Source organism: Pogona vitticeps, chromosome 1 (genome assembly GCF_051106095.1).
Source record: "Pogona vitticeps strain Pit_001003342236 chromosome 1, PviZW2.1, whole genome shotgun sequence".
In the NCBI taxonomy this organism is placed as follows: domain Eukaryota; kingdom Metazoa; phylum Chordata; class Lepidosauria; order Squamata; family Agamidae; genus Pogona; species Pogona vitticeps.
This window is the reverse complement of record NC_135783.1, coordinates 260900655-260913222: the sequence shown is the minus strand read 5'-3', so window position 1 is coordinate 260913222 and position 12568 is coordinate 260900655. Positions and strand designations below refer to the sequence as shown.

The following is a 12568-nucleotide window of genomic DNA, read 5'->3' as shown; positions in this document are numbered from 1 at the left end:
GCAGGAAGTTTCCCCACCCCCACCCCGACCCCCCCCCCAGCCCGGCGCCCGAGCCCGCGCCGCGTGCCCGCGGAGGATCACCAGCTAACCCTAAAGCGCAGCGCGCGGGGGAATTAAAAAGTCGTTGATTGGAGGGAAAGGCCTACGAAATGCAAATGACCTCCGTCTTTCCCCCCCCCTCCACCCCACCCCCACCGGCTCTTAATCCCTCGCTTTCCGAGGAAGGGTGTCAAACCGCTCGAGGCTGAGGCAACCGCGGCTCCCTCGGAGCTCGGCTCCTCTCCGACGGCAGCCCGCTCAGGCTGGCTGGCTGGCTGGCTGGCTGGCGGTGCGGGCAAACCTCCTTCTTTCTGTCTTCCTGAAAGCTCAAGACTTTTTTTTCCTGTCAGGTTTCTTCAGAGAGAGCTGTCTTCAGCTCCAAGGGCAGATGTAATGGTCATATCCTCTGGGCATCCTTTTTAAAAAGAAACGCCAAAATACACGCACACACGCACCGTTCTCCTTGAAGGCTGGGGATTTTATTTTATTTTAGCTTGACAATACACTGAGAGCTTAATTCCCTCCCAGAAACCCCAAGGTACTTTTAAACAAGAAAGGGGGGGGGGAAAGCCTCTCGGCCCGCTTGCATTTGATGTATGGATTCCTGCGACATTGTATGGATTGCTTTCCTTATATTCTTTGGCTTTTAATAGCCGGCTGGGGCGGGAGAGGGAGAGTTATTGTTTTCTTTCTTTCCCTTCTCTCATTGCCTATTCTAAATTTGATTCCAAAGTTGAAGTAGTTGAATTGGCTAATTCTGAATACAGGCTATTGAAAGAGGCCAGACACAGCAGTATATCCCTGTATAGCAATGGATACATTGTGCTGAATTGGCAGTCTAATTATAAATGTGGCATTTGGACCTCCTTTCAGAGCCAGTGCCACCTTACCTTATGAGGGAACTTCAACTCCAGCAACTGTTCAAAACAAAATGCCATTAGAGGATCAGCTTCGCCCAACACTGGGACTAGCCAGGGGATTGTTTTACAAACAGCCTTTCTCACTTAACACAAGAATGTATTATAAGAAACGCTGTTAAGGAGAAGGAGGCAGAGTTTAAAAGAAAGCCTTTAAGGAGTTCTCTGCCAGGTGTCAATCTGACTGCAAGCTTGCAAACGTAATCCAAGTAACTTAATTATTTTCCTTCAGATATGTACCTCCCTAAAAATACACTTGAAGGGAAGGAGAGGAGAGGATCAATTTTATGTTTAAAGAAGATTAACTTCTTCTAGATGGGGTTGCTAATTATAACTGAGGGAAAGGTTGCTCGACCTATGGAAACCGAATGCCCCCCCCCCCGAATTCTAAAGCCACCTTTTGTACAAGGGTTCCAAAACTTCCAGATAGCAAACAATTCTTTGGATGCCAAATTTAGTGCTCATCTTTTTTTCTTTTTTTTTAAAATGTTTTGAGACACTGCAGGTCAAGTGCAGTACCGCTGTGGACTCCAGGCGGTGTCCATCTCTTCCCTTCACCCACTCTTACGGAACAGAAAATTTCAAAATATGAAATAGCCGTTCCTTGTAAAGTAAATGCTCCTTTATTAATGATCAGATCATCATTAGAAGATGAACATGTTTCTAAAACAATTTTTCTTCCCCCTCAATATTGTATTAAAATCAAGTTCAAACGTATTCATTCCACTTCCCCTAGGCTATTTAAAAGAAAACCTACATGCAACATCCTTATCTGCACAACAACAGGCAAAAAGGATGCTTGTTTATCTCGGAAAGTTTCCCCGCGCAGTGTTTTGAGAGAAAACACCCTGGAAGACACACGGAGAGAGCTAACTAATCTCCTGTCCTCAGGCTCCCAAGCCCCGGCGAGATCTCCCTGACACCCAGACACAACAACGCTCCATTGCCTTCTTCCCATTTGCCATTTGCACTCTCTCTCTCTCTCTGCTTTCGCCGTAACTTCGAAAACACCCGGGAAAGGAGCCCTGCTTCCCGGCAAGGCCGGCAGCGACCAAACCCACAGGATCGCTGCCTCGGATCCAAGGCCTTGCTCTCCTTCTCAACCGCGCGCGCATCTCCTTTCCTCTCCCCGCCCCACCAACTACCCTGGTTGCAAAGCGGCTCCAGGGCGCCCACAAAGGCAAAGGCGAAGTCTTCAGCCGGGATCCCCACGCAACTCCGGTAAAATGATTCACACGCCACAGTGAATCATTTGTGCGCCCTGTGTATGTGGGTGTCACAGCGGCGTGTACATACTCTCTGACCGAATGGCGCGCGCACCCGAGCATATATGCACAACACCTTGAAGTACCCCGTTCTCACATAATCACCACGAGATCAAGCGGGTCTCTCTCAGTGTCTGCTAATCGTCCTCTCCCTCGCATATAAATTTTAAACCGGCTTTGTAGGACGAGCGTTAAAAACAGAGCAAAACAAAACACAGTCACCGGACAAAACGCATCAGATGATTCCCTCCCCAAACCCTAAAGCGCCTAGCGAAGTAACATGCAATAGGGGAGAGAGGGCTCAGATTTAGACCAAAATATTTCAGGGTTAAAAGATCTTGACACCAGTACCTCTTAAACAAAAAGGAACCCCTCTACGAAAACATAAACAAGTAAAAAAGAGAGAGAGAAGATCAAAACACTTCACCTCACGCACATTTCTGCAAGTCCCTTTAAATATGTTGCTCAAGGCAGGTTCTTTGAGATTAGAGCTGCACAAAACAGTAACAGAAAGCGACAACATGAATGAAAAAGAAAGACACGCACATAGACTTACAGGGAACTTACTTCGCGTTTACTTTAGGCACAACTGTGTTCTTCGCAAAGGAAGCCGTTTTGTCCAGGTTAGGTATTGTCTACTTATGGATCAGCCCGTGGCTACGGGGTTTATTTTAATTTATGGCTTATGCATTCTTTTGAGGTCGATTTGCGTGACCTCCGACAAGAGCTAAGACACAGCAAGAAATCTTCCGCTGAATGAATGCTAGGCGAGCCCACAATGCAAACAGGAGCTCCCCTTCTCATGGTGTAAGCAGAGCCCTGTGTGTTGTTGGGCTTCTTTTTCCCCCTCCCCTCCCCGTGGAACACAAATTAGGGTGTGATATCAATTTTAAAGTTTTCGGTATAACTTTATCCCAGCCTCTGCCTGCGAGAGAGATAAGGCGCCACAGGAACAACAAATCCTGGAGATACTGCCCCGCTGTGGCCTAAGGAAACATTACGACCAGTACCTCTCTCCCTCCCTCCCTCTCTCTCTCTCTCTCTCTCTTTCTTCAAGATCTGCTGCTCTACAGATATACAGCACAAGCCTGCCTGAAGGAAAGTTCCCGGCAAGTTCCCCACCTCAAAGTTCCCAGAGGAATTAAGGCACCAGCCAAACTTTGTGTGTCCCTGCTCCCATCGCTGCCTGATTTTTGCGGGCGGGGTCGCGCACCCCCTTTGGCAAGAATGACAAGAGTTTTATGCTCCCAAAGATTGATTTACGGGCTTTATTGCTCGCTCGCTCGGGCTACCTCGCTGTTCGTATCACTCTTGGGCACCGTCTCTGGAGCGCCCTGTGTCCGCAGGCAGCAGCAGCAGCGGCGGGGGGGATCTTAAGAGGCAACGCTGAACTGTCACTGCGTTTTCAAATAGACGCTCCTTGGAGGGCGGAAGGGAGGAAGCGGGGAAGAAGCAGCAGGGTCGTGATTTCGGAGGAGCGGGGTCTTTAGGCACCTCCGGGGATCCTCTCAGAAAACTCACCCCAGTTAGCAGCGTGAGGAGGACTTTCTCCACCAGTTCGCCTTTTCCCATCCCATCCCGAGCGACGCCGCCGCCGCCGCCGCCAATCCCCTTCCCCGGAAAGAAAAACCTAGTCCTAAACAGTCGTGCCGGGGATTCATTCAGAGAAAATCTCTTTAACTTCACAATCTGCCTCCGGACGCGGCGGCGGCGGCTGTGGCGGCGGCGGCTGCTTTGGTCAATTGCAACTAACAAGCCCTTAAAGACCGAGCGGGAGGATACCGTATTCTCTCGTATAAAGCGACACCGAGGAAACGTGGAAGCCCCTCACAAGGGGAACGCGACTGACAGAAACCCACAGCCGAAAGCCTTAGCCGCCACCTAACACAACCACAATCGACAACAAGTACCAGCGGCACCACAGAGAAGTCCTCTTTCTTTTCTCCCCCAGTTACCTCCTTTGAGATCCGGTGTGGCGATTGTTAAACAGCTTTATCATATACTGGAGTTGTTTGTTTTTAAAAGGGAGGGCTGGAGCCCGAGGGGAAACAAATGAGTGAATGACTGACTGACTGACTGACGAGGAACATGAATAAGTTGCAAATAATATACTAACGAATGCAATAAATTCACCGAGCTACAGGCAAGCAGCTTCTCTTGTTCCAGGAACGGTTGGTATTTCTCCCGGCCATAGACTATTACAATAGTGTCCAAATCGGCAGGAGAAGTTTGCTGACGGGTTGCCTGGAGATACAGTCACAATTGGATTCATTATTAGTTGTTGCTGGGCTCGGCTTCCCCTGCCCCGAGTTCGTCCCCTCCCTTTCCACCCCCCGCCTCTTTCTCTTTCCCTCTCGCTACCAGCAAAGGCGCTGCTTTACTGCTGTCAATCTTGGCAATCAATGCGAGCGGCCATGTCGTAAGTATTCAAAGCATTTCCCGTCGCGCAACATCTGAAAGTGAGTGGCCTGGCCAGGGGCATTGATCTGAGAAAGGAGGCAGGGCGGTTCTATCGCGCCCCCCCCCCCTCAAATGGCTAAGGCAAGACGAGACGACACAAGCGCACAGCCCAGAGGCGGGCGAGCAGGAAGGGAGGGAACGGCGGCGTGGAGCGGGGGGGGGGGGAAGAGAGCGGAGCGGAACGACCCAGGAGAAAGTGAGGCCGAAAGAGAAAGTGAAATTGGAGCGCTGCCCCCTCCACTCCCCCACCTCCAGGCGCGCGCGCGCGCGCACATACACACTCCCAGCCACCAAAGTACCCACCCACCCCCATACATCCCGTGCGTTCAGCTGCAGTCGCCATCCGGACACCTACGATCGTTTTAGCGCGCCCTTTCCTGGGAGAAAGATCCCTTCAACACAGTGGGACTTCCCTCCGAACTCTTGGAAGTAAACACTTATCGTCAGATTCCAAGCACGGTCGTTTGGAACGCAACTTCCAAATAAGTGTACTTAAAAGTTTTTAATGAGACTTTCACCCAAATAAGCGTGCGTAAGAGCGCAGGATTACCAGTTTAGGGCAGCCAGTTTCGGTTCCGATTGTATGCAAGGTTTACTCAGAAGTAACAGCACGGCGTCCAATCAATGGCGTTTCATATCAAGTATGCGCACTTAAGTTAAAATGTCAGTTTCAGCTGGGAGTTACAAACTTACTGTTCCCTCATGGGCGCAACCTAGCCACGCTTAAGTCCTGTTTATTTTGGTAGACCAGTATTTCGCTTTGACGGAATCGTGTCCTCTTGACAGCACTCACTTAATTCTACGTGCCGTTTTGGGGTGCTCTGCGCAGATTGCTTACACAAATCCTCGCTGACATAAATGAATAAAAGGATCGTAGCCCTGCAGCTGGCTAACAAGATCTACCTCAAAGAAAATTTAAGATATTTTGGATAATATTAAAGTTCTTATTAACTTTAAGCACAGTTACATTTCAATCCCCCACTCGGCCATGGAAACTCCTGAAGTGTGCGTAGAACTGGTAGAACCACTCCTTAAATATCTCGGTTATCCTGAAAGCCCTTTTAGGAACGTTCTGAGTCAGTTCTGACTTGACGGCAACAGTTGATGTCGACGCTTTAAGTGCGCACAGATTTGCCCCGTCGTTCTACTGAAACCAGTGAGGCTTACTCGGAGGCAAGGAAGTATATCTTATGATATGGAATGAAATCCTCATTGTGAACAGCCTTCCGGCCCTTGAGACAAAGCCTCCCCCGCTCTAACTCTCAATTTACTTCCAAGGAAATACACATGGAATTGGGCCGCATGATTAACTCTGTCGGCTAAAGCGAGGCTGGATAGAAAACTGAAGACGGGGGTGGCAGGAACAACGGATTAAAAGGGGAAAGAAGAGATTCTTTTACCAAAAAATCCTAAGGCTCAAAACTAAGAGCAACGTGAAAAAGCATTAGAAGGGTTGAGAGAAGGGAGAAAGAATGGTGAACAGGAAAGAATGCAAACTTTATCAAGATTGCTTCCTCAAACTAGGCCTTCTATCCTACATGCCGTTGAGGGACGAGCTAACGCGCGTTTACTCAGACGTAAATCTCACTGAGACGTAATCCTTAACAAGCGCCCCATGGTCTGAAGAATAAACCCCATCGACCCACTTCCCAGGAAGTTGAGGCTGAATCTGCGAAACTCGTGAAGGAAGGCTGGCCGGCGGAGACGCGCCCCTCTCGCAGCCCGACGCCAACCAGCCTGATGTGGGACGGAGCCTAACCGGCTTCGGAATTAAACGTGCGTAAAAGCGCGCACTGCCAAACTCACGCAGCTAGGTAATAAGACACAGCTGGGAGTAAATGCTATCGCCCTCAAGAAGAGCGGACTTCCGAGTAGCTATGGTTCAACAAGGAGGGCGATGCGTTGCACATACACATGCCCGAGTGGGAAGTAGATCGAGGAATGGGAGGGGAAAGTTTGGAAGCCAACTGCGGAAGTTCCCCGCATCTGTTTCCACGGGATGGACTCGCTGCTGTCTGCACGGGCAAGCGAAAGCACAGCAGCGGCTTTTATCTATCCATTTATTGTCAGTGGTAGCGGAAGGCGAGCGGCACGTAACTTACAGCCAGGAATGTGCGTGGCGGGCGAGTTGCGGGCGGGAACGCTGGTCCGTGCGCGCAGCAATGTTTCGGGATTTTTGCCCCGCGCGCCCCCCCCCCGAGTCCCAGCAAAGCGACGCCGCGACTTCCCGGAAAGTTCCACTTCTTTAGAAGCGTTCATTGAGAACCCAGGCAAGGGGAAAAGGAAGGGAGACCCATAAAAAGAGAAGGCAAGAGTAAATCAAGGAGAGGGAGGGGTTTGTTTTCAGCGTTTTTCAGAATGTTACGTGAAAGAGAAAAGGCTCTCAATCATTTCAATGAGCCAAAAACAGAGAAAGGGCTGCTGGGTGAGAGAACCTTCAAACTTTGAAAGAGACTTTTCAGGGTGTTGAGGGCGCCAGGATCTTGTGAGCAAACGAAAGTGGAAAAATTAACGTGGCTTTGCCTTTTGATTTTTTTTTCGCACCGAGGCGAAAGCCTTGTTAAGTCTCAGCCTCGCGGAAAAGCAGCCCCCAAGCCCACAGCACAGAGAAGACAGTTGCTGATTCTTCGGCTTTGTATTTTTGGCGATTCCCTCCCCACCTCTTACCCCCTCCATAATCTCCCTCCCTTACGCCCGCTTTTCCAGAAGGATCAGGTCATAACAGGAAAACTTTTCAGTTTAAAAATAACTGCACACATTCCCCAAAGGCCAAGAAGGGAACCTCAACGCCTCTCGAAAGTCTCCAAAGTCCAGCTTTGCGGGCTTGAGTAAGATCCGAAAATCCAGCCAGCGCGTTAGAATGATAAATATGCAGCCATAACTCGTAATGAAAGGGTAAACTTTGGTGAGCGTGCCCTGATCTGGTTTTATTTCGATTCACAGGGGCGGGTGTGTCCCTGTTAATCTTGAGAATTTAAGAAAACCGCCCCCCCATGCCCTGTGCTGACAATCCAAGACATTCTGGTCAGTTTTAATGACAACTTCGGGTGATAAAGTTAGTTTTAAAGTCTGAATCTGTAGAATCTCATGGAGTTCTTCTTTAATTCTTTTAACTACCACAGTCCTTCCCAAACGCAAATAGAGCAGCCCAGTAATATCTGTCAGCCAACAGCCGCCCTGCATCCTTTGAGGACAAGAAGTGCGCTTTATTCAGTTTTGCTAGATCTTTTTAAATTCCGTTGGTCGTACATCTCTAGTAAATTCCAGTCTCAACTATTATTCTCATTCCGAATTATTCTTGTTTTGTTTTTTTCCTCCCACCTTTAAAAATCAGAATTTATGGCTGGTATTCTAAGTGAGTCCCAGTTTAATTTCTTTCTCCTAGTTGAATTTGCGTCACATAACACCTGAACGTCACCACGGTGATTGTTTTAAAACACACATTTAAAAAGGAATGGTAGAAGGACCGACTCTGGTTTTCCCTCTGATCCCTTTAAAAAAAATATGATCAGACAAATTGAGGAAATTTTAGTTTACAAAGAATAATATGTTTTCTCCCCACCCAAAAGTGAACTGTGACCGAAGTGCCTAGTAGATGAAGAGACCTGTGTAATTCGTAAACTTGCATGCTCTATACCAATAGAGGCAGACTGCTAAAGGATGCTCCTTTACCTACTTCGTTTGCCTTACTCTTAAATATGATACCAACGCAGCAAGTATTGTTTGACACCGGGATCTATAAAGAAAGTTCCAAGGACAAAAGCAAGGGTGAGGTGCGTATGGCCGGCTCTTCTCTGATGCTTTGCCACCAGATCTGGTAAGAGTGATACCCAGCGTGTTATTTCAATCCTTGACCGCTGAATCATCAGGTGGCAAATATTCATTAGCAGAACAGGCTCGTAAGCAAGAAAGAGGACGGTTTGGGACTGAGAGCATCTTTGCAGCCTGGAAAAACGGACGGTGCAACATACTAAGAATAAAGGCACGCCAGGAAGAGATGGAAGGAATCACTGGAAACCTGGAATGCGATTGTCTAGAATTATGCCAGATTGGGGGGGGGGGTTTGAGGAGGAGAGGATTAGGATTATATAGACCAGGAGAGTCGTACAACAATATTCGTCTCCGACAATATTTCTACTCCGGTGTCAATTCAGGGCTCTTCTGACTCTAAGAAGCCAATTGGAAAGAAACCCTATTCCAAATTCATGTTTCCTATGTCAACTCCTACTGGCAAGTAGACATCATATTGAAGGTCAAGGTGCAAGTAAATCACTTTACGTTGGGCAGGGACAAACAGACGAGACTTCTTAGCACCCAGAAACACGTTTATTTAAATGGAACCCTAAGGATTTTATTGGAATTTACCCGTCAAAGTAAACGTCCTCCGGATCAAGGCCCTAAGGATTTGTAAAGCGTCGGGAACCCGTTATTCCGCCTTAATTGGTATAAATCACTACTACCCCATGGGGAGGGGGGGTTCCTTCTTAAAGTTTAAAGAGAGGTGGGGGACTCACTGCTGCCAGGCCACTCCGGACTATTAAGGTGAAAGTGAGAGGAGCTGGGCGAGGCGGCATGTGGACTTAAGGGGACTTTTCCCTGTGGGAATCTAGGAGGGCTCCCGACGAAGTTTGCTAGGCATTATTATTACTCCTGCGCGTCTTCCTGGGCGATTTTCTTCGGAGCATCTAGCCCCGTCGGTCGTGCGTGCCTTTGTGTGAGAGGTTTGAACTGGGTGAAGGAGATGATGAGCAGAGCCAAGGCAAGGGTTTCCGTGTAACTCGCGCAGCCTTCTCGAAACACATCCACGCCAGCAGTTCCTCCGCTTCTGAAATTAAAGTCGCGCGTGTGGCTGCTGCTTCCAGCCCCCCTCCATCAACGATGCTGCATCCTCCCTCCTCCTTTCCCACTCACCCAGCCTCATCGGTGCTGAATCACACGGGACTCTTCCGAGACACGCAAAGTTATGAAGCTGGCATCCTAAACACCTCGGGGAACCGATCCCACTGAAATCGGTCCTAATGAGTTCCACACCTGAAGTTCCCGGACTAGGTCTGCCCAAAAATCCAAGTACAAAGGAGCGGGACATGAAGATGCGAAACCCTCCCTGCCTCAGAGTAAATCCCATTGCAATTGGCAGGATTTATTGGCAAGTAGACTTTAAACAAAACCGAGAAACTTGTAAGTACGTTCCATCAGAAGGAGCAAGTTGCACAAAACTCACGGGAGGTTACACGGGAGCGATCACGCTTAGGCTCCATTCCCACCTCACCCACACAGCGGGGCTCAGTCACTAGCAAAGCGCTCGATGGAAACTCGACCCCCCCCCGCCCGCCCCCGCCGATAAACCTGTTTCCTTTTTGACAGGTAGAAGGAAGAAAAAGAGGAGAGAATAGCAATACTAATGCCAGCAATAACAATAACAGCCCCTTCGGGATGAATGGGAAGAGCCAAAAGATATGATCAGCTCCGAGCGAAGTTGGAAACAAGACTCTCGGGACTGGCAAAAGTTCTGTCAGGCAGAGCCTAGCACATGGTTTTTCCTGAAGGCCGTCCCATCAAGTTGTTTTGAATTCTCCAACAGTAGCTAGCTCCTTCCCCGGGAAGATCTGCGGGGCGGAGGTCGGGGGGAGACAGAGAAAGAAGAAAACCACCACCACCACCCCCCCACACACAAAGTAACCCACCGGCACCCTTCCCTCTCCCGTGACATAGACACGCAGCCTAAAACAACCGATTGTGAAATCGCCCATTGTCTGAGTTCAGGTATTGTCTTTTCAGCGGAAGTTGGCCTTGGGGAGTCCATCCGACACCCCAGCTGGAGAGGCACCCCGACCCCAACACAAGCTTGCAACTCGACTCACCCAGAACACTCCGTGTGTCTTTCCCCGTTCTCCCTGCTCATCACTCACCCATTCACACACACGCACAGAGGGAGAGAGAAACACCACCGTCCTCTCTCGCAAAAATGAACACCTGGCGTTCTCCACCCCTCCCTTTCCTCTCCCGAAAACAATTCCAAAGAAAAGTGGCATGTGGAATTTACAACCCCCACCCGGAGGTCTTCTTTTGTCTGGGAAAGTTGTTTGAGAAGATCCCTTCTGCGTGAAGTTCAAAGGCAAGGGGGGGGGAGAAGGAGGGGGGAGAGAGAAGCTGGTACAGTAGTATTTGCATGCTGCTCTGACTGCTGCTGCTGCTGCTGCTATCAGTACTGAGAGAAGGCAGTGGGGGTACTTACAGTGCGAGAGGGCAGGCTGCCTGAGGAAGGCTCTGATTCACCGAAGCTGCAAAAGGAAGAAGAGGGAGAGAGAGAAGGGGGAGTGCCAGACTGGATACACCTTCACCGCAGCTCATCACATCTGCCAGCCTCTCTCTCCCCTCTCTTTTTCATTTCCACATTCCCTTTGTTCCTGGGGGGGAAAAGAAGAGGGGGGGAGGAATCTACACGTCACGTCAGAGTCCCCAGATGCAGTTTTCTATACCCCCCCCAAAAAAAAGATGGGATGGGGAGAGAAATATGAATAATTGAATCAAACAGTAGGTAGTCTTTGAGGCAATAAAATGGTCTGCACTGAAAGCAATCGGGGTAATCATTACTGCGAAGGAATTCGACGCGAATAATAACCCTACAATATTACCGACGACAATATCATGAGGCTGCCCGGGTCCGCACAGTGCAGGGGACAATTTAAAAAAAAAAAAAAACAATCGTCGCCTCCCGCTTGTGCGAGTCCCTTCGCTGCCCCCCCCGCACCCCTTTCCTCTACACCCTAGAAAGGTGGGTCTCAACTTGCTTCGGAAGGATGGGATGAAAAGTCCCACCAAAGAGTAGGGAGCCCGGGATTGACGGAATTCCTTCAAACACAAAAGGCAGATCATAGTGTTTTCTTTCTTTCTTTCTTTCTTTCTTTCTTTCTTTCTTTCTTTCTTTCTTTCTTTCTTTCTTTCTTTCTTTCTTTCTTTCTTTCTTTCTCTCTCTCTTTCTTTCTAAGGTGAGATAGGTTTTTGGTTGCTAAAAAGTGCTTTTCTTGTTTCCTTTTCTCCGACGGATTGTCCCCCAGAGAGCCCAGCCCCGCTTCCTCCCCTCCCCGCCCAGGCGTCCCTGACCTTCTCATTTCCTCATTCCCACGTGCACGCCTGTCCCCGGCCCTCGCGGTCTGCCTTCCCCCTCGCTCGCCCTCCAAAGTCGGGCCGCCGGGACGGCCTTGGCAGCCTTCCTTACCTGCCTCCTAGATCTCCCAAGAAAGCCTGGCCGGCAAAAAGTCCTGCCGGCCTTCGGCTAGTCGCTCCCCGCTCCACGGGGGGTGCGCGGGGGGGGGGAGGAAGGGAGGGAGGGGGCGGGGGCGCACGCGGCGCCGGGGGGGGATTCCTCCAGCCGCAGCCGGAGAAAGCGCGGGCGGCTGCAAAGGGGTGGGGGGGGGGAGGCGGGAGAGTGGCGGGCGGGCGACCAGCCGCGGTGTCGGAGGCTGAGGGACCGCCGTCACTTGTCTCGTGAATCGGAGAAAGCGAGGTCGTGGAGGCGACCTGGAAGTTCGTCCCCAGCGCGGGGGGGGAAAGGCCTCGGAGGGGGCGCGGGCCCCCACATTGAGCAGCCCCCCCTCCCGCAGCGAGGTCACCCTCTCTCCGCCTCTGAGGTGGCCCCTGGGACGGTCGCTCCGACCTCTCCAGGTCGCCCCCTCCTTCCCGCTTTGGGGTTTTTTTATTTTGTTTTTTTTTTTAACCGTTTATTCGCCTTATTGCCCTTTTTCGGTCGTGTTTTGGGACAACCCCCCCCCCGGCAGGAGGCGGGACTCCGAAGGTCCGGAGAGAGAGAGCACCTGGGCGCCCCGGGCGGAGGCGGGAACCGGGATGGATGGGGGGGAGAGAGGAGGAAAGAGATGTCCCGCGGCC

The 12568-nt window shown here is 50.4% G+C and overlaps 1 protein-coding gene across 15 annotated transcripts in view; it reads right to left on the bottom strand.

Moving 5' to 3' along the window:
• The window catches only part of SOX6 (SRY-box transcription factor 6), a 561796-nt gene extending 549809 nt beyond the window's left edge, over positions 1–11987 (bottom strand). For 4 of the 15 annotated variants that reach the window (XM_078383892.1, XM_078383898.1, XM_078383895.1 and 1 more), the window contains exons 1-2: positions 11901–11983; positions 10917–11088 (exon numbers count right to left, since the gene is read on the bottom strand). The gene's annotated coding sequence lies outside the window, so the exon portion shown is untranslated. Of the gene's footprint in view, positions 1–2788; positions 3524–3742; positions 3900–10916; positions 11089–11900 lie in introns of those variants that run through there. The other 11 variants (XM_072985713.2, XM_078383896.1, XM_078383903.1 and 8 more) reach the window with 7 other exon arrangements.
• Between the last annotated feature and the right edge of the window lie 581 nt (positions 11988–12568).